Here is a 20658-nt window from a genome sequence, read left to right as displayed (position 1 = left end):
GCTCTTGACCATTGTACTTCTGGTTAGCAGATTCTTCTTGGGGCAGGTTTCTAAGCTGTGTCACCACATGCTCTACAATTCGACTTTACTTATAGTGGTTGACACAGAGTTCTTTGTTCGCAGTCACTTGTGCCACTCCCTCCAGTGAGTTCCAGGTCTGGGTTCTTATGTTAGATTTCTACCATGTTCTCCATATCCTCAGCTCCTGGCTCACCACTCTCCACCTCCTGTGATACTGTGCTGAGGCTCCACTATTACCTATACAACCTTTCTGCCACTTCCGGTTGGAGCAGGCCCCAGGATTAGAGACACCAGGTGTCCTATTTAGCTAGGTTGTTGGTGGTGCTGATCTTACCAGCACCTGTTGGCTGCTATGTTGAGGGCCACACGGATTTTTTTGACCCGTTTGATGCCAAAGTCAGTATAATTTTTCATGTGGGACCAGTGCAATGTACTCAGCTCAGTGAGTTCTTGCTGAGCTCACCGTATGCACAACTCACAGTTGTCCCTTCAGTCTTAAAGTTTTTTCACATTGTACATGATGCCAATCCAAGAGTTCTTGATCTACTGGCCATCAGGTCTGAGGGCTACCTGGACCTGTCTTGAGTGGAAGCTGTAGGATGCTATGTTGCTGCAGTTCACTAAGCCAAAAATCAGTGCACTCCCAATTCAGTGCATGCACAGTACTGTCCCATAGCCTTTACTCCTTAAACAAAATGATTTCTGATTCGGCTCCAGGGGCCAGATTTGGCTGTGAAATTTACCCTGTTCCTGTACTACTCCTCTGGGACTTGCTCTGTCTTTGTTCCTGGTCAAATCACACAGACCAGCATGATGGGCAGTTCTTTGTTTGGGTTCATTTCCTGAGCTCCCAGGAAACATTGTTTCCATCTTGTTGCCGGTGAAATTCCAGCTGCCAATGAAGTTCAGATCACTGCTTACTGAATGCCACTGGGGTATCAGTCACTGCAACACCACACTGTTGTATCCACTGCTTTCCTGTCTCTGTCAGCCTCCAGGTGCCCCTTTGCTCTCATCTGTCCTCTCCTATTTCCTCAAATGTGCCCTCTCTGCTTCACACTGGCTAATGTTTCTCCATATGTTTAAACATGTCCTTACCCTATTCTGCCATCTTGTTTCTCCTCCCTAAACTATTAAGGGCTGAGAATTTCCTTGTTAACCTGGAGGGACCATGGTATAAATGCAGAGTAATTTTTTTGAAAATTATATTTTAAGAAGTAGAAAGATGGAACTGTAACTCCTTATGAAGAGTGTGACATTATGGGAAAAATCAATTGGGGGAGCAGAAAATGGAGGGGAGGGGAATCCCAGACTATACAGAATTGTATGATAAATTTTAAGAATTAAAAAAAGAGAATAATTTAAACTGAAAAAAAAAAGAAGTAGAAAAATAGGCTAGAAATTATGAGAATGGGAACAGCTAAGATTTTTGATCATGAAAACTAGTGAAATGCTTCCACTACTTTCCTTCTTTTCTTTCCCCTTCCTTAACATCATTAAAGAAAAATGGGTAAATATTAACTTTCTCCTTTTTTTTGTTACTGGTGTTTTTCCCCCCACGTAGCTTCTTGTCCTGAAATTCAGGCTGTCGTATTTCACTAATTCTTTATATGATTGCTGCTGGTCTGTGTATAAGTCTTGTTATGGTTTGATTGCATCCACTAAGAATTTCTGTATTGTAGGGACCCAACCTGTAGTGACTCAAAACGTGAACCTATTCAGAAGCAGTTATTACATATCTAATTAATTAAGTTAAGGTGAGGTTATACTGTGATAGGATAAATGAGGTAGACTCCCTGATCTATTATGACAGATATTTAGGTCTATTAAATGCGATAATGATAGCATCTACATTGTAGGGTATTTGATAAGGTGTTAATATATATTGATAGAATATATCTATATATATATATTGATAGAAATCATTATATTGCAGAACTGGAACGATTGCAAACACCATTTTTATCCCTAAATGAGGCTTGGTCAATTTCCCCTTAGTTGTTCAAAACATCTTTATTCAGGAAAGTAAAGGTCTATTTAATTTATCATCTTGCCAGATCTCCCCAAACAGCAATGGGATGTGCTGATAATGTCTTCCTTTGAGTTCACAGCTATTAAATGAGCAAACATACATATATATATATACATATACATATACATATACATATACATATACATATATATCAAGAAAGAAAAGTTGATGAGTTCAGCTTGATAATTTGGTAAACATTTAGGGCCATTATTTTTTTTAAAGATTTATTTTTATTATTATTATTATTTTGTATTGGAAAGGCGGATATGCAGAGAGGAGAGACAGAGACAAAGATCTTCCTTCCGATGCTTCACTCCCCAAGTGAGCGCAACGGCCAATACTATGCCGATCCGAAGCCAGGAGACTCTTCCGGGTCTCCCATGCGGGTGCAGGTTCCCAAAGCTTTGGGCCATCCTGGACTGCTTTCCTGGGCCACAGGCAGGGAGCTGGAAGGGAAGCGGGGCTGCCAGGATAGAACCAGCGCCCATAAGGGATCCCGGGCGTGCAAGGTGAGGACCTTAACCACTTGTGCCACCGCGCCGGGCCCTAGGGCCATTATTAACTTGACACCATAACATATTATTTAAAATGTAGGATTATAGAAAAGATTATGTGTCTTGGGAGGTAAGACTGCAAATAGCTTCGTTATAGCTCTTACCTAGAGGTTTAATCACCCATTGCCATTTTGTGTGTATATTATAAGATGTTAGAATGTGTTTGAAGAGGCTTAACACTGACAACCTGTTTGCAAGATGATGCAGTAATTGATACTTTTTTTTATTCTTAGCAGGATTCTAATATCCAGACTTGCAGATGCTGCAGGATTTTGCTTAATTAAGAAGTATTGATTCAGGCCTTGACAGAACTGGAGATGTAGGACCCATTTGTTAAAGAAATTTGAAACGCATGTTAACCCTTTTCTATTTTTATTAAGGATTTATTTTTTTGAAAGTAGAATGTTGGAGAGGGATAAGGTAGGAGGGAAGGAGGGAGAGAGAGAAGGAAAAAGAAGGAGAATGTAGGAAGGGAGGAGAGGGAACCATTTGCTGATTCACTGCCTAGATGCCCACTTCTACATGGGCAATGCTAGGCACAAGGCCCATCCAGGTCTCCCACGTGTGAGGGAGGAACCCAGGTACTTAGGCCATCTTCCAGTTCCAGGTACATTGGCAGTGAACTAGCATAGCCAGGACTTGAGCTGGCTTGCAAATATAGGAAGTCTGTATTCTAAGCAATAACTGAACCCACTACACCACAATACCACCTCAAGAATGGCTCTTTCTGTAGCAAACTGGTGACTGCTAGAGGACTGGATAGTTAATAGTATACACAAGTGTATGTATGTATTGGTTTAGATGTCCAAATTGAGAAGGATTTAGTAACTGGCCTAGATGGATAACATATGCCCCGTAGCAGTCATTCAGCCAATGCACAGTGTGGTGCTGTCAGCTCTGTGCAGTGTGGGTATTGGTTTGTCCTGTTCCAGGATGTCAAAGGGTGAAGCTAACTCTGATCCTCCCCTCTCTGGTGGTGGAAGGTAACAAGAGAAGTGAGGCTTTCTTCGACAATGCGGTTTGTCCTGCCTCCAGGTGGAGAGTGGCAATTGTTGTGGGATGGAGTCCCAAATGAGCAGGCTAAGTGGAACTAATGAGTGGAGAGTGGATAACTGAGAATCCGTCTTGGAAAGTAAATGGGATTGCAGGTGAATCAAAGCTTGAAGACTCCCTGTTTTAATGCATCATTGGGCCTTATATACTAATCAAAAATTGAAAATATGAACTTTGGAAGAATTTTGGAATGACAGCTGCAAATCTTTGGGCTCCAGTTGCAAGGCAATAAGCTCCAACTGAATAGACTTTTTGTGGGAAAGGTCTTATGTGGCTGCACTTGGTCATTGGTACCTTGAAGTTAGTCTTGATAGAGAGGCAACAGAGTGGAATTTCATTAGGAAAAAGACACCAGGATGTCACATCTACCATTGTGATTGATGTAGCTTAAGCTTGCAAGCCATGGTGACCTTCATCTTTGAAGGGTGATTTCAAGGCTAGAGTCACAGAAGGCTTGGGCTTGGATGACTGGAAAGACCACCTCATGCCATCCCCTCACTGGATATGTGAGAAGATACGAGTATTTACAAAGATGTCCTAGATCACACATCTGGTTATGGTCAGGTCTAGGGTATGAACTGGTGCTATTTCTTAAATCTCCTGGATTTAAGAAAGGCCCAAGGGAAGTCTTGAGAGTGATAGGTATGTTTATTACCTTGAATGCAGATATTGTTGTATGAGAGTTTACATGTATTAAAACTTAACTGTATACTTTAAGTATTTGCAGTTTTATTTTTTGCCAGTTGTACATCAATAAAACTGCTAAAAATATTTAAGGTAAGAACTACAAAAAGTACTTAAGAATCAGGGAAATGAAAGTTGAAGTTTAAGATACAGGGGAATATAAGTGAGTGGTTTGTTAAAGAAATAAACTGCCTATGATGTAATGCTTCAGATTTTCAAGAATCCTATTGTCAGCTCAAGCCTTCCTATATTATAGTTTTTTTTTTCCTTGAAAATGCTGTGTGCACAAGAGAGACTACCCTCACCCCTGAAAAAATAAAGCCAACTTTTGTCTGTGAATGGAAAGGCTCTATAATTTCTCCAGTGTTGCTTTTATTTTCACAGCTAATTATTTATTCATAATTCTTGCCTCAGAGATTTCACTTGGGTTCCCAAGTGATGAAAGCTCAAGGTCACAGGGGAAATGTCTTCAAATGCTAAGTGATCCTCCTCATACCTAGTGTTGTAAAATTTTTATTTCAGGAGGAATGTTGCTCACGGGGGAGATGATGGCTTAATTTTAGCTTCCAGATGAAATATTGACTATAGTGCTGATGAGGGGGTGGCAGACAGCACAGATCAGTGTAATGAGGGCTGCGGCTGACTTGTCTCTGCTCTGGATTGGCAACCCCTGCTTAGCTGGATGACCTTAACAAAATGATAATGTGGGGGAGATGAAAGGAGGGTTGAGGAAGGTAAATTATTTTTGGGGATTCTAGGTTGTTGCTAATTTCTGCCTCTAGTGGAAGCAAACAAACAAACAAAAATCCAAATTCTTCTTGCACTATTTGCAAGCTGTGATTTGTATGCCAAAGAAAAATTCTGCTTTCATATCTGTTGACAACAGTGACCTCAACCTTGCTGCATTTTGTTTCTCATTATACCATTATACACTGTGGTTCTTCAAAAGGGTGCAATCATTTATATGTGTTAAAGGATTAAGAGCTGAGATTCTATCCATCTCTAACAATTAATTTTAGATTAACTTTTCAAATTTGGTATTTTTGAATAATTGCGCATAGAATGACATTAAAAATATGTAATAACAAGTCTTATTCTTTGAACAGTATCTTCCTCTGTCTTCCAGTTCCCACCTACAGAGTCAGTCAGTTGATACTTTCATTGGACTTCTTCCAAAAACACTCTATGTTTATCAACGTATACATGTATAAATCTTTAAAAAAGTAATTAATAAATGCAAATTACCAATTTTCTTGAGGTTTTTCCTTTTAGGTAAAAATATTGTTCTAGTGTTACATGATGTTAGAAGCCCCAACATTCTGTGGTAGAAATTGTTCTGAAACTCGGCCTTTAATTTCTTTCCTATTTCCTTCCTACAATCCCAAATTATTTAGTTCCTGAAATACTTAGTGACAAGAAAGACATTCCAAATTGGTTATTTTATGAGCTAGGGTATTGGACATGTTTTTGTCATAAGTAAATAGCAAGGTGTAATTGCTTAAAGGAGACAAAAGTGGATACCTCCGTTGTATCACAGTTCAGAGAAGAGGTCTAGGCTGCCAGGATTCAGTGTTGTTCTCTATTTAGAGCATCCATTCTAAGTCTAAGGCAGGCCATCAATTCTCAGGATGGGGATGTCAATGCACATTTCTTTTTAGGGACCTGACCTGTAAGTGACACATATCATTTCTACTCACAACCTGTAGGCCAGAGTATATTCATATAGCCACACAGGCAGCCCAGCTAAGACTCAGGTATTCTATTATTCAGGAAGAGAGGGTGGAATTTTTTGGGGGCAGCAGTGTTGTCATAGTTAAACGATTTCAGTTGGATTTTGGATGTAGAAACCTGCTAATCCATAGAAAAAATTCTTCCTGTCTTCCCTGCAAAAGCCCAGGGTGGTATCTTTATTTATGGCCTGGCTCTAGGACTAGGTCTGACCCCAGGTAGAAAAGGAAACAATTTAAGAAGCTGAAAGTTGTTTTTCTAAATGAAATTTCAGGATAATTCAGTGCTGAGACAAGGAAAGTATTACTGCCATTTCTACATGGAACATACTTGGTGGCCTTCAATGGAGAAAGGAAATTACATGTTAGTGGGTGGGACAGATGAAACCGAATAGTAAATTATAGAACTCGTTTGATAAATGCTGTAGGAATAAACAATGGGGAAGGACAAGAGCTGATATTGGGTAGAAGTGATAGGGATTGTTATGATTTTGAAAGAGCATTCCTGAAAGGCCTCTCTGAGAAAGTGATATATTTATAAAAGTCTAGAGGATGTGAGCTATGAGTTAATTTGGTGTTCAGAGGAAGTGCATCTGGTTCTAGGAGAAGAACAGGGAGTCCAATATTTCTACAATGGGAAACATGTAATGTAGGGTATACTGGGCCATTGTAGAGACTTTAACCATCATGTAGTGTGAGATGACAGAGTGTTAGAGGGTTTTGCCAAGGTAGAACATGCTCTGACTTACTTTCAAGCCTCTTAGTGGCAATTACTATAGCCTCTTTCCCCCTTATCTAATCTTTCACTTACCTATTAGCCAGAGTCTGAAAATATGGAAAGGAAAACTCCAGAGACAAAAAAAATGACTTAAGTTGCACAGCATTCTGAGTAATGTGGTAGTGTCTCACACAGTCTCACTCTTTCCCATCCAGGGCATAGATCATCTCTTTATTCAGTAAAAATGCTACTACCCTTCCACTGACCATTTGGTAGCTGCCTTAATTATTAGATGAGCTTCTGTTGTATTGAGAGAAAGAGAGACCACATTCATACAATTTTTATTATAGTATAGTATGTCATAATTTTATTTTTGTGTTGCTATTACTGTCAGTTACTATGCATAATATATAAGTTAAACTTTATTTTAGGCATTATGAACATGCATTATGAATACATATATATTATAAGGTATATAGGATTTGATACTCTGCAGTTTCAGGCATCCACTGGGGTTCTTGTAATGGATCCCTCATGGATATGGAGGTGCCTACTACTTGTTGAAAGTCCCTGGAAAGACCAAGGCCAATATAGTTATTTAGGTGAAGGATGATGATGACTTGGTTGAAGAGCAGTGGTAAGAACATTTCATTCAGTTGTATTTTGCAGTGGGGCCTTGAGCATGATGAAGTATTAGATATGACAGATCAGAGAGAGAGAGAGAGAGAGAGACCAAGGGTTACACTAGGGTTTTTACTTGTATAACTAGAGATAGGGTTGTAATTTACTGGGAAGGAGAGGATACAAGGACAGCAGGCTTTGGAAGAGGATCTGATTACATTACATGTTAGGCTTAACAATCATTGGACATCCAGGAGCTATGATTTGAAACCCTGAACATACCTTTGCCTTTAGTCAGGCATCTATCTTGAATTTTTTTTTCGGCCCTTAGATTTTTACCTCGGTACTGCCCTCAGAATCCCTTCTTCACTTCTCCTCTTATCCATACATCAACAGCTTCATTTTTGTGAGTATTCTATGAAGTCACTGAGATTATCTCTCCTTGTGTATTGTCTGTCAGGTTATGATCCACAAAAAGGCAAGCACTAAGACTGTAACCTTATTTTCATAGCCTCTCCCAAGTTCTTTGTGTGTGAGCTGAGTGTGTGTGTATGTATGTATGTATGTGTGTGTTAGAGAATGCCTTTGACCAGCAAGATTCTCAGTCTCGGAACATTGCATAGACACGTGGCCTGACTGTGTAGCACATTTTGCATGACCAGGTCATTTCAATTATTGACTCAAGATAAAGGTTGAAAAACATAACCAGATACACATAAAAGACAAGATAGCTGGCTCTTCTAAACCAACAAAAGATCTCAGGTACCTCTTCAACGGGTGGAAAGAAAGGGCACAACACTTCAGGCCACGTTCCACAGAAAGTACCTAGGCCTGTGGATACTCTGAAGTAGAAATGAACAACCAGCAGGCCTTAGACTTTTTACATAGATAGCAATGAAGAGCCCTATGAGAACAGGAGGATTATGTCACCTCTTATACAATGAGCACTCAACATCTCAATGACATTTGTCCTCTTCCCCAATGCCCTTGTGGTGGCATCAAGAGACCATCTCTCTCCATGCCTTGAACTAATGTAGTCTGACAGTGAGGAGAGGTATAGGCTCTCCTCCCCATCCTCCACCACAACAAATCTTTCTCACCAGCACATCCCCACTCTATTGCTACCAGTGGCCCACACAGGTTTGCAATCCCCATCCCTTCACATCTGCAATGAACATTCAAAAGTAATTTTCAAGAAAGATAAATAAGCCTAGTACACAATTTTTCATTGTAACTTGATGTGTTCGCAGTGATCAGTAACCTGCAGTTCTTTTCATGTATGTTCAGTGTGGACATGATGGTGGTTTGAAGGGATCATTTTGTCACCTTCATTTTTGAAAATTAGTATTAGCTCAATTGGTGCAATTATAAAATCATCATGAATTTGGGTGGATATGTGCTCTGGGGTCACAGAAGCAATGGAAAGAAAACTCTGGAGCAGTTTCCCAGACCAAAGAATTTGAGCCAGAAGGAAAAATCAATGTATGGCTCCCTTTACTTAGGAAGTCTTTTCATGAAAAAACAAGCAGGTAAAGTAAGCAACTGACAGTGTAAAATTTGTATGCTAAGTAAAGGGTAATGTATTCCAGTGTATTATCTTCCACGTTGGCATTGAGAGTGAATTATAAATGACTTCCATTGGTTATGGAGGTGCAATGATTATAAAAAAGTTGAGACCACTATATCCACAGAGAAAAAAATCTTTTGATATTTCTGCAAGATAAGAAAACTGCTAGGCCTCATAATTTTAAAGACTTTCTTATTTTTTTTATCTGGTATTGACCCTAAAATTTCTGTGAAAGAGATTATAGCATGATTTTCAATGGCAGATGAGATCAAAGGCAAAAACAGATGTGAGAATCTTGGAAGAGCAGAGTTTCTATAGATTGCTATGATATGTTTCATAATTTAACAACTATCCTATAATTCACACTTTTGATATGTGGAAAATGCAAAAAAATCACCAAGCACTTTTTGTGTTTTGACAGAATATTTATTTTGTTTTCCATGTATAAGGATCCTTAGATAGGAAATTCATAGATCTGACATCTATTCCTTTAACTGATGTATAATTTAAATTCAATTATGGTTTTATTGAAAATTTTGTTGGTGTGATGACTGACAAAATATTAAAATGCTTTTTGAAACGAAAATACTATGCTACTTTCTTCATTTAGAATAAAGATTTGACATAAATGTCCTAGGCTTACTGAAGTTCCTTTTAAAGCTGTTGTTATCCTGCTGTTGGCATAGCTGTGTAAAGCTGGCTTATCTACCACCAGTGTTATTAAAGCACAACACAGCAACAGTTTAGATACAGCTTGGTACCAGCGAGAAGCACTGTGATCAATCCAAACTGGATCTAATTCCTTAATAAGCACAAAGCTTGCTCATTTTTCATGTTGAGAATGTTAATGTTGAAAATATGATGTGCCTTTGAAGTGTGCATTTAAACATTTAAAATAATGACTCACTCTTTTGCAAATAACTGTTACAATTGAAGAATGACAACATTTTAAGTATAACAGTGTTTTGCTATGTTTTTCAACCTATAAAAATATAATTAAAGACAAATTTTGTCATTTTTTTATGAGTGATAGTCTTGTATTTGTTGGCATGTAATTTTATGTCTGCTGAATGTCATAAATTTCTAGTGTTCATCTTTTTTTTTCAGTTTATCCTTCTAGTACTTCTTCATTTCATCTGCTGATTCACTCTCCAAATGCTTGCAACATTTGTGGTTGGACCATGTTAAAGCCAGGAGACTGCAACTCCATTTAGGTCTCCATTGTGGATGGCAGGGACCCAAGTACTTGGGGCATAATTTATTGTCTCTCAGTTACATTAGCAGGAAAGTGGATCAGATGTGAAGTCATCAGACATGAACTAACACTCCAGTTTAGCATGAGGATATCTAAAACACCTGCCTCTTTCTTCCCTATATCCTTCTTTCTGAAGGAGGAGCTCTCTGCCATCACCTGCATAAACTGGTCTCTAGTTGGTTTTCAAATGCTGTTTCAGGCAGGCCGTTCTGGTGAGAAGTCTCACTACCCCCCCCCCCCCTTGGTCAACCCCTACTAGCACTGCAACACTCAGCTTGGCATCACTTCACCAGGAAGCCCCCTACCTCATCCCCAGCCCCCTCTGGTATTCCCTGGTATCCCGTACCCATCTCTGGGTTTAACCATAACCATATCACATTATATTTAATTGCCTATATCATTTTGTGTTTAGGTTGTGAGCTGCTTTTATCAGGGATTCAGTATTTTTAAATATAACATCTAACCCAGAGTTTTTATGCTTGACATGTTGGTCATTTGTTAATCCTCAAATAATTTATGTGTGAGTAAAATAATGAATGAGTATTTGTCTACTTTTTGACTGTATCTATGGTTCTATACTTGCATTTCCTTTAGTCAATAAACTTCTCCTTAATTCAACACATACAGCAAGCCCAGGAAATATTGATTCTGTCCTCTTCACATTTCCAGAGTATGAAGTGTAAGACAGGAAGAAGCTGTCTCACATTTCCAGGCTATAGGTTTTACATCTCCTACGTTTCACCTTAGCTCACTTTCAGTCAGCAATGTTGTTATATTGTGAATTTGGCAGGAGCAGAGTCCTTTGATTGATGTCCATCACTTAATAGAAAATTTGTTCATCCTAGTGCTGAAGTGTCATCTTGAAGCTCCTGTTTACTGAAGCACCGGGAGCCTTTTTAAAAATTCTACTTGATGTTCTCTTTGAGCTTCTCAGTACTTCTGTTGAAGTGCATATTTAAAAGAAGAAAGCAAATTGTCTTATGACTGTTGTCCATGCTCTTGTTACTTCTATTATTTAGGGGTCTCCTGTCTTGCTTGCGAAGAAGGCAGCATGCTCAGCAAAAATTAAGTATTCCTGTATGTAATAACAGCATAAAAAGCAGCATTGGTTCCCACAGTTTTTTCTTCTGCATCACCTGAGTAATCCAGATTCTTATCTCTGCTCTGTCATCTGTTGCAGGTCATGAACACACAGTGGCTTATTGCAAAGAGGCAATTTACTCTTAATTTTATTACTCCTCTTACTCTTAATTTTATTACACTCCAAATTAATCTACAAAGACTTCTCTGATTATAACAGCACATTTACTGTATTCTATTTCCTTTTCAAATCTTGATCATAAAGGAGTTATTTTTTAGATGACACATTTAAATGGTTCAGAATATAGTTGCTAATACTCTTTAGTAATTATTAAAGTTGTATTCAGCTTGTCTTCCTAATTATGCCACAAACTCCAGAAGCAGGCTCTGTGCCATATATATCTTCTGAATCACTGCCAACCCCTTAGTTAATATTTGGATGAATAATCTTTGGATATAGTGACTTAAAGTTCATTTTCACCAAATATTATTTTGGAAATAATATATGTGGTGTGTACTAGATTTCACTTTTCTCATCTATCTGAGTTGTGCATTTATAAAGATTGTTTATATTCACCCTATTTGAAAAGTAGGGAGGAAAAGATGGAAGGAGGGGGAGAGGACACACAGACCCACACACAGACACAGAGAGGAGAGAGAGAGAGAGAGAGAGAGAGAGAGAGAGAGAGAGAATATTCCATGTGCTAGTGTACTCCCCAGATGCCTGTGGCAGATACGTTTAATTCATCACCTACTGCTCCCCAGGGTATGCATCAGCAGAAAACTGGATAGGACGCAGGGGAGCTGGGGCTTGAACTAGGCACTCAGATATGGGATATAGGTGAACTTCGCTTGTTCTTCTAGACTTCCTGTTGAGTTTCTAGGCACTGCAATTGTTCCAGTGTGTGTAACTTTGACCATTGTTGCTAGACATTCGTTCTTTCTTGTTTCTGCCATGCTGATTGACATGCTGATTGACATGCTGATTGCTGATTGACTGCTCTGTTGGTGGTGGCAATGGTAAATTCTGTCATGAGAGGGGAACTTGAAGTAGTGTGCTTTGACTGGTTTACCTGTGGTGGTTAATATGGAGATGAACGACAAACTTCCTAACAAAGTATATTAGGAGCTTGAGGCAAGATTTTCCATGTACTTTTTTTTTTCTGTGGGAGTATTTAAAGCTATTAGTTTATTTGTTGAAGTTGATTTGTAATTGTCAAATTTTTCTTTTGTACTTTCGTGTCTACATGAAAGTTTTCTAAGTTGGACTTTTTAAGGGAGTAGGTTCATCCAAGTTTTTGGTTTTAGATTGTAATATCTCCTGTTTATTTCCTTTATTCTTGCTGTTAAGTTGATTTTCTTTCTTGTTTTACATATGCTTTGTCATTTATTTTTATTGTTTCCTTCTTTTTCGTTGGCGGAGGTGTTCAGAGCTGTGAATTTCCTGTGATTGTTGTTTTTATGCCCTCATAGGTTGACACTGTTGATTTTGTTATATTGGTTTTTTGGTAAATTCCATACTTGTTGTTTATGATTCTACTTTGCCCAAGAGCTAGTGACCTGGGAGGGCCTCATCCTTTATCTTTATTTTCTACCTTTTTTGTAAAATGACCAACAAACACTTCTGGTGGTATTTCTTACTATATGAGATCTGTAGATAGTTTTTTCTCTGAATTCATATATATGATTAATGGTTATTCCACATGCAGTTGATTAGAAAACATGTTCTCTATCATCAAAGTAAGTTTGATATGTGTCCAAAAGTGCACCTTGTGTTTTTTCCATGTTTTATAGCTACCTTTTTGATTTACTCAATATGCTGTTCTAAGATTCGTATGTTAATGTATGCTGTTATTAGCATATTTCTGCTTATTTCACCATGAATCTCGCTTCATTGTGAATTTATATACATGGTTGCAGGGTTATTTGGTTTCCAAGGTATTTATAAATGTTCCCTCCTCGTTGTGGAATGTGACTTAATCACTATGAAAAGACTTCATCTCAATGAGAGATTTCTGGCTTGCCATCTTCTTTGGCTTTAGGATTGTAATATCTGTTTCTTTTAGCTTATACACTTACCCCTTTACTTTTTAAAAAAAATTATTCATTTTTATTTGAGAGAGAGACACACACACACACAAAGAGAGATCTTCATACTGCTGGTTCACTCCCCAAATAGGTGCAATGAAAGGTCAGATCTGAGTTGATCCAAAGCCAGGAAAGAGGAACTTGTTCGGGGCCTCTCAGACGGGTGCAGAGGGGCCCAAGGCCTGAACTGGAAGTAGAGCAACTGGAACGTGAACATCACTTATGTGGGATCTTAGCACTACTTAGTGCCATTCTCTTTTTACTTGATCTTTTCAAACTGCTAATCTTTTTTTTTTTTTCCTTTTTTGCACCATTCCTAGAGGTACTGCTATACCAAGAGTGGATGGACAGAGGACATATCATATAGGACATATCATATATTAAATTGAAAAGAGCAGACACTATGCTTGATCTTAGCCAAAAGTCTGAGAAATGATGAACTACTCATTTTAATTCTATCTCTTATACATAGCAAAGAATTACATGTTTTATGTAATCATTTGGATATTGTTATTGATATATAAGTTAGGCCTTCTCACATTTATTGATGTGTCTGTCATGTTTAGTTTCATTTCTGCTCTAGTACATGGTAATGATCATGTGTACCACCCCAAATCTGGTATGCTGTCTTTTCCCTACTTGATATACCTGCTTTGATTTTGTTTAATTTTTGTTTTGGTACTAAGTTGGTACTTTGTAGTATTGCAGATTTTATGTTGATGTCCATCGTTCTACTCTTACTGAAATTTTTATTTCTGTCACTTTTGAATGGTATTTTTAGACTCCCACCAAATGCCTACACAGCTGCTAATGATATTTATTTTCTGCTTTTCCTCTTCTGCTTTCACTTTTCTAGTTGCAATGATTTGCCTTTGTCAGAATATAAAACATTTACATATGATTCCTTAGCATGTACCATGTCCCTGTATGGTTTTTTTCTCTGCAGTGGAATAGATAAATATTTATTTGTCTATTTTAGACATGTGCTCCATCATTTTTTTGACTGGATGAAGCTTGGTTTTTTTTGTTAGATTTTTTAGAAAGGGCCTGGGCGTATTATTTTCTTCACTCAAAACTGCTTTTCAGTGAAAGAGTGCAAGTTTGGTAAGCTATCTTTAATTTTTTTCTTTCAGTTTGATAACATGCTGTTCCACTGCTGTCTTGCTTTGGAAGTTGTTTTGCAGAAGGTTAAGGTCAATCATTTGTTCTTCGCTTTTGAAAATTATTCTTTATTCTGTCATTTTGCATGGATGCCTCAGAGAATGTTTATCTTGATCTTTAAAGTCTAATGATTTTGTAAGGAGATGAAGACAATTGATAATTTTATACTAGACTCTTAATTTGTGGATTCGGATCTTTATGGAAAGATTTGTTGGGTTACCATGTTAAGGAGTAGTCACTTCCTTTTCCTTTTTGAGGGAATTCATACCATGAATGTTTGTTTTTCTTCATTTTCGGTGACTTTATTTCTGACCTTTTTATATTTCTCCAATTTTCACTCTTTCTTCTTGATTTTATGCCTTTGTTCAGTACTTCTTATAACATGTTCATTCAAGACTATCCTGTTTTGAGTTTCTTATAATTCAGTCTTGTTTTCTGATATGATCTTCTGCTTTTTCTATTTCTATTTAATTGAGTGATTCACTCTGCACAGAATGATTTGAATGTAGAAACCCTTGGACACAGGTAATTTTTTCATTATTTTCTAACTCTTTGGCTCTTTAGGCTGGTAAAGCCCTTGTTAAAATATTTTAACTTGCTAGATATGAGTATGTGATTTTCTCCAATAATAATATCTGTCTTACAGGTTTGTAATAAATATTAAAGGAATCAGTAATTGTAAAGCACTAAGAATATGGTTTGGGAGGTTCTTTTTATAAAAGGCTAGAGAATTGTTGAATATTATGGGTAGTAGTGAATTAAACCTGTGATTATAGAGTGGGCTGAAATTATGTCTTTGCAAAAATTTAAAAAAAAAAGAAAGGAAATTGAGGGAAGGAGATGGGGAGAGAGGGCAGTATGGTTATCTTCTTAGAAGTATTCTTATGAAATACATAAAGTAGGTTTTTTACATTTTTAAAAAAAATTTTAGCATTTGCAAGTCTCTGCTCACATATGAAAGCAGTCATAGACAATATATAGATGAATGAATAGGTCTCTGTTCTAGTAAAGCTTTTTGTTTGTTTGTTTGTTTGTAAAACAAGGCAGGACTTGGTGTGGTAGACTAGTGGCTAAAGTCCTCTCCTTGCATGTACCAGCATCTCATGTGGTCAGTGGTTCATACCCCTGCTGCTCCACTTCCCTTCCAGCTCCCTGTTTGTAGCCTGGCAAAGCAGTTGAGGATGGCCCAAAGCCTTAGGACCCTGCACCCAAGTGGGAGACCTGAAAGAAGCTCCTGGCTCCTAGCTTTGGATCAGCTCTGCTCCAACCATTGCAGCCACTTGGGGAGTGAGTCAGCAGATGAAAGATCTTTCTCTCTTTCCTTCTCTCTGTAAATCTGTCTTTCCAATGAAAATAAATAAATCTTAAAAAACAAAATCAATAAAAACAAGGCAACAGCCCATATTTTGGCCATGGGCATGGTTTGTCATTACTTGTTTTAAAATAAAATTTGTCACATAGTAAGTGATATGTAAATATTGGTAAATAAAACTAAGTACCAAAATAAGTTCAAATGAAAGAGTTATTTTTCAAAAAGGATGGTTAGGGAGTCAGCATTGTGGTTTAGTGAATAAAGCTTCCACCTGGGGTGCTGGCATTGCTGGTTTGTATCCTGGCTGCTCCCTTCTGATTCAGTTCCCTGATGATAGCCTGGGAAAGCAGAGGAGAATGGTCCAAGAAGTAGGGCACTTGTGCCCACGTGGGAGACTTGAAGAATTTTCTAGTCCTGGGTTCTGACCAGCCCAGCTCTGGCCATTGCCATTTGGGGAGTGAACCAAAGGGATAGAAGATCTTTCTCTCTCTCTTTCTCTATAACTTTTTCTTTTAAATAAAATAAATAAATCTTAAAAAATTAAAAATTTATTGTTAAACAGTTGCAACACAGCTTTGTACCTATGGTTAATGCAATGAGATACAGATCAGCATACACGTTCACACAGAGATGTCAACTGATCACCTGTACTCACACACACATCATTCCTGCCCTCATATATGTTCATACAATTCCTGTGCACATATTTTCTTCATGTTGTAGCTCAATGATTTTGTTGGATTTATTTCTCACTGATTGTCTGTTATAAAACATGCTGATTTATACTCCCTGTGAGCTAGCTCAGCATGCTTAGCAAGGGCACACTAATTGAGGTGGGACCTGAGCACATATCATCAGCGTATGAAAATCATAGAACATTCATGGGAGAAATTATTCACAGTATTTTGCTTAGGTTCTTTGGCCTGATTAATTTCAAAATTAATCAAGATGACAGAGGCTTGCTTATATAGGAGTATTGATGATCTGGTAACTTTTATGAACATATAGTTTTCGGTATCTCAGATTGTCTTTTTTTGACACTTCGACACTTCATGTTGGTTCAGTTCCATATTTAATTGAAATCTTCCTTTGGATTGTGTGCCCCTGAGCAGGTGTAGTGTGGCAGGCAGAAGAGTGAATGAGTCAGTGTCTCCAGTGCAGGGACTCGTGGCCTGTAAGAAGCACATGCATTCATGCACATGCACTGTTAATTCCAACACAACATGGCAAAGTAGGCTCTCAAGGGAGCCCAGTGGGCACTTGGGGAAGGAGAGATTGCCTCTCTTTTGCTTGTGCCGCACCAGGGACTGTGCCAGGTGCGAGTTTGATTAGTTCCTTTGGGTGATGAACATGACATTAATTGGTGCTGATGACACTGAAGAATAATTAGATTTCCCAGGTTCCTGAATTCCAGACACAGAGAAGTTGGTCCGTATCATATGAGTTTTGGTCACCTAAGGCTTTGAACTTAGAAGTTTCCTGAGTCACAGGCTGACTTTGGAAGTCCCACCTGCCTAACAAGTATCATTTCTTCCCAGGTTGCAATCTCTGGCAGGCCCTGACACAGCTAGAAAATTTGACTGTAATCAGTGAGTAGACCAGCTGTCTTTAAAGCAAGTTGCCTGCTTATGCACTCTTCTCATCAAGTCAGCCTCAGAATAGAAGACAAGTCGTTCATTCCATAATAGCTGATCTGCCTTTCCCCCAGAAGTCTAAAGGTGAAATGAAAGCAATATAACATTTTTGCCAGTTACATCCTGCTTTGAAAAGATGATTCATTCTCATGTTTGTACTCAAAGACATCTAGTTAGGTGCAAGATGATTTGCAGACTAATTTTTGTGCAGAAATCACCTTTTGACAGCAGATCAATAGCAGTATATGTATTTGGTCTGGAGAGGAACAAGATAGCCCATATTTTGTGAGTCAAGAGAATAACCTAAGCTATTGTTTCTCAAATTAATTTTGTAATGCTTTTACATAATTCAGGAGGTCATATGCAATGACATTTAAAAAGATAACAAACAAAATCTCCACTAATGGCTTGAGTAAACTTCAATACGATCCTAAAAATAGCCACTTACTCTCTAATCAGCCTCTTCCAAACTGAGTGAGATTCAAACAAATGTTTGAGTAAAAAGGAGAAGGAGATAGAAGAAACTCTCATTTCCTGGTCCATTCTTCAAATTCGCACAACAGCAATGGCTGGGTCAAACTAAAGTTGTCAGTCAGGAGCTCAATCTGGGTTGGTATGCAGGTAATAGGAATTAGCAATGGACTCAAACCTAGATGTACTGATATGGGAGACAGGCAACCCAGTGGCAGCTTGACCACTAGGTCAAATGCGTTGGAGGTTACAGTTTCAAGCATGTTTGAAAGCATCTTTATTTCCGGTATTTCTTTTCTTTTATCTTTAAAAATTCCGAATAATGGAGTCCTGGGCAGGAAACGAATACAAAAAGGAAGAGAGTCAATGTCTAGAAAATGACATTGTGAAGCTGGGCTACTTGCCGATTCATTTAACTTTGGTGAAAGAGAGAGGAAACGTGAAATTTCCACATACAAGAGCTGTCTTCAATGGTGGCATTTCCATTGCCATCTATGGATAGGACTGGATGATGAAAAATTTCATCTCTAGATAACAGTGGAAGTGAGTAAAGTTATTTTATCTATCTTCAAGGTAAGACAATGAATATTACTGAATAATTAAAATACTGAATATATTTTAAATGAGGAGCTAGGGGCAGCACAAGTTCAGAGAGAATTATTACAGAGTTCTTTTTTAAAAAGTGCATTTTCAGAGAAGCAGAGAAAGAGATAAAGGGACAAAGTAACCTTCCATTTGCTGGTTTATTCCACACATGACTATACTGGTTGGGACTGGGCCAAGGGCAAAAGCAGGAGTCAGAAATCCTATCGAAGTCTCCAGTGTTTGTAGCAGGGACCCAAGTACTTGAGCCTCACTTACTGTCTCTTGATGTGTTTACAAGCCAGAAGCTGGATTGTAAGTGGAGGCAGGACTGAATTGTAGGCTCTTTATGTGGGGTGTGGACATCCATAAAGTGGCTTAATCCACTGTGGTATAGTACTCTCAATGAGTTCTTCGTCTTACTTCCTTGTTCCTTTTGTTTCAGAACACTGGATTCAGTAAGCAAGGGCTCAAGTTTTAGAATGTTTAGGATGTTTGTCTTTTATAATTCTAGTCATTGATTTATTCTTAATTTTTAAGGTGAATTTGTTTGTTTGAAAGGCAGAGTTGCAGACAGAGAAAGAGATACAGAAAGAGACACCCATGTGGGTGAAAGGAGCCCAAGCAATTGGGTCACATTGTGCTGCTTTTCTTAACAGTATTAGCAGGGAGCTGGATTGGAAGTGGAGTAGTTGGGATATGAACAGTTGTCCATATAGGATGCCAGAGTTGTAGATGCCAGCTTTACTCCACTGTGCCATAATGACAGCTCCCAATATATCTGCTTGAGTACCATTTGTAGTATACATGGTGCTGTGGTTGATGCTCTCTAAAACTCATGTTAATGTGCCTGGCATGATAGCCTCGTAGCTAAAGTCCCCGCCTTGCACATGCCAGGATCCCATATAGGCACCGGTTCTAATCCTGGTGGCCCCATTTCCCATCCATCTCCCTGCTTGTGGCCTAGGAAAGCAGTCTAGGACAGCTTAAAGCCTTCGGACCCTGTACCCACGTGGGAAATCTAGTAGAAGCTCCTGGGTCCTGGCTTTGGATCGGCTCAGCTCTTATTGTTGCAACCACTTGTGGAGTGAATCAGTGGATAGAAGATCTTTCTCTCTGTATATCTGACTTTGTAATAAAAATAAATACATCTTAAAAACTCAAAAACTCATGTTGGTGATATTTGGAGGAAAGATTTTTCCAAAGCTATGCAGGTTTTGCCCTCATGAATATTCTGATGCTATTATGTGAAGAGTGGTTGATTATTCCAGGAATGAATTTGGTGCATAAGAGAGCTCCTTATTTCTTGTGTGCTCACTGTCCCTCTGCCATGCTACAGGAAGGATGCCTCATCTAATGCTGGCACTTTGATCTCATAATTCTCAGTTTCCAGAACCATAAAAAGTAAATGTCTTTTCTGTCTACTTTACTCAGTTTCAGGGATGGAAAAGCAGCAGAAAATGGACTCTGAAGCAATGAAGTAGTGTGAATGACTATACCTATGTGCATGTCCAAGTAGCTTGAAACCCATCCTATCAATTGCAGCTTAAGGATATCCTCCAAAGTATATGAAATAGCATGGCATTTTCTAAGCAGTCATAAAATATGGTTCAGTTATCCTGACAGCAGCCAAGTTACAAACCCTTTAAGAGCTTAAGACTGAACATCAGTCCTCAAAAGTGATTAGGAATAGAATCAGCATCAAAACAGGTCCTATTTTGATAATGTCTTATAGGCTTTTCTCTTGTGCTTTTATGGGGGCTTGTGTTCACGCTGTCCAGGCTGGCATCTCCTAGGGAAGTGTGAGGTGTAAAGAGGTGTATGGCCACATTTTCCAGAGGGGATCTTGATCAGTGCAGCAGCCCTCTCCCATTTTTCTGCTTATGACTTGGAAAAGCAGTGGATGATCCAAAGTTTGGTACCCTGCACCTGTGTAGGAGACTTGAAAGAAACTCCTGTCTCTTGGCTTGGAATTGGTTCAGCTCTTGCTGTTATGACCATTTGAGGAATGACCTAGTGGAGGGAAGATCTTTTTGTCTCAATCTTTATGTCAATGTGCCTTTTAACAACAAAAGGATCTAGAGTTTCCAACTTTGGA

General features: G+C 38.5%; 1 pseudogene; it reads right to left on the bottom strand.

Moving 5' to 3' along the window:
- Window positions 1–13738: 13738 nt before the first annotated feature.
- On the bottom strand, window positions 13739–13837 carry LOC121160124 (annotated as a pseudogene).
- Between the last annotated feature and the right edge of the window lie 6821 nt (window positions 13838–20658).

Source organism: Ochotona curzoniae, unplaced genomic scaffold (genome assembly GCF_017591425.1).
Source record: "Ochotona curzoniae isolate NIBS_2020 unplaced genomic scaffold, NIBS_Ocur_1.0 contig_430, whole genome shotgun sequence".
Taxonomy (NCBI): domain Eukaryota; kingdom Metazoa; phylum Chordata; class Mammalia; order Lagomorpha; family Ochotonidae; genus Ochotona; species Ochotona curzoniae.
The sequence above is the reverse complement of the archived record's forward strand: the minus strand, read 5'-3'. Positions and strand labels throughout refer to the sequence as shown.